This window comes from Pundamilia nyererei, unplaced genomic scaffold (assembly GCF_000239375.1).
Source record: "Pundamilia nyererei isolate P.nyererei 1_Seehausen unplaced genomic scaffold, PunNye1.0 scaffold00022, whole genome shotgun sequence".
NCBI lineage: Eukaryota > Metazoa > Chordata > Actinopteri > Cichliformes > Cichlidae > Pundamilia > Pundamilia nyererei.
Genome location: NW_005187423.1, coordinates 2,148,660 through 2,150,334, shown reverse-complemented (window position 1 = coordinate 2,150,334; position 1,675 = coordinate 2,148,660).

The window sequence follows — 1,675 nt, the reverse complement described above, 5'->3', positions numbered from 1 at the left end:
TTTTTTCTTTTTGACCTTGTCCAGCTTGGAGGCATCACTGGGTCAGTCGGAGCAGCGGGTGTGCGAGTTGAGTCGGGCTCTGGCTCAGAGTGAGGAGCAGCTCAGTCAGCTGCAGTCCCTCTCACAGTCTCAGAGTCTGCAGATCCAGCAGCTCCAGGATGTCTGTACACAGCTCAGTGGTGTGCGGGAAATGAACGAGGTGAGCATTAGAGAGGGTATCTGTCTCATTTAACACCAGAGAAGCATGAGGCGTTTGGTTATTACAGGAATAATATGCGACTTAACCTTGAGGGGAGGATGTTAGGTTTAATTTTCCTGCTGTCTGTGTGCATCAGTTCCTACAGATGGAGAACGAGTTGGCGAGGGAGCAGATGGCAGAAAGTGAGCGTATGCTGAGGGAAAACCTGCAGAGCCTTCGGGAGAGGAACATCCAGTGTGAGGACCTGAAGAAAGAAGTTTGTCAACTTAAGTAAGTATAAATAAGCCATTGAGGGTGATGTGCTTGAAAAGCCCAAACTGAGCCTGAAAAAACTTTCGGATTAAATAGAACAAAATTGTCTGTCTGTGCTCAGTTTCTTAGATCAGGGATGTCAAACTCATTTTACATCGAGGGCTACATACAGCCCACTTTTCTAGTTCTTAACTATGATGGGGTAGTATGAATGGCTGTGGGGGCAGGTCTATATCAACAGGAAAAACTGTAAAATGTTCAAGGATTAATACTCGCATACATATTTTCTGGACTGGAGTCTTTTGCCTTATGGCCTTATGTTTGTAATAATAAATCTTAGTGCAAATTGTTCTTATGATGTTTAACATTTTGTTGGCACACTGAATGATAACTTGCCTCTGTGTGTTTGTGTGATGGAGGCTTGAGAACGGGAATTTGCAGGAAGAACTTAAAGCCACAAGGTCCAGAGCCAGGACAGCAAACCTGGAGCTTGAAGAGAAGATGGCTCAGGCGGTCACAGAAATCACTTTGCTGCATCACACACTGAGGGGACTGACCAACAAGCTCCATGAAGAACTTGATGAAAAGGTAAAACAATATCAGAACTAGGCCCGGGTTTTGTCACTGATTCCTACAACCGATTCAATTCTGATTCACAAGGTTTGATTCCATTCAGTTAGATTTTGACTTGGTCAGAAATATTATCATCCAAGATCATTTATCTTGGGTATGTACTGTCGAAAGAACCCTCTAAATTCAATACATACTTTTTGGAAGTTAAGAACAGAATCTAAAGCAGTTACAATATTGCACTTTTTCTTTAACCTGTTAAGCCCCAGGAGCTTTTCTGAGGTTCCTGCTTGAAAATGACACGCCCAAAGCGACTTGACTGATTCTCTGGAATTATAAACTCAGTGTAAACTTTCTAGGTATAAAAATAAAGCTGACACTTGTGAGACTTAATCAGAGGTGTAAGCACCACAGCAGATGCCATCGTGTCAAAGTTACTGAGGATAAAACAGAAAATATGAAGGAGTTTTTCCTGGCCCGGTCTGTTATAGCAGATAAATCCCTTGAAAATATTCTGCAGTAGATCGAGAACTGAAGAAAACCATGAAACAGCATATCAACATTACCTGATGCTGCTGAAGTGACGCAGAGCAAAGTTTCAGACGCTTTATTAGAGGCATAGTTAAGCGTTTGAAATTTGGCATAATTTGTAAA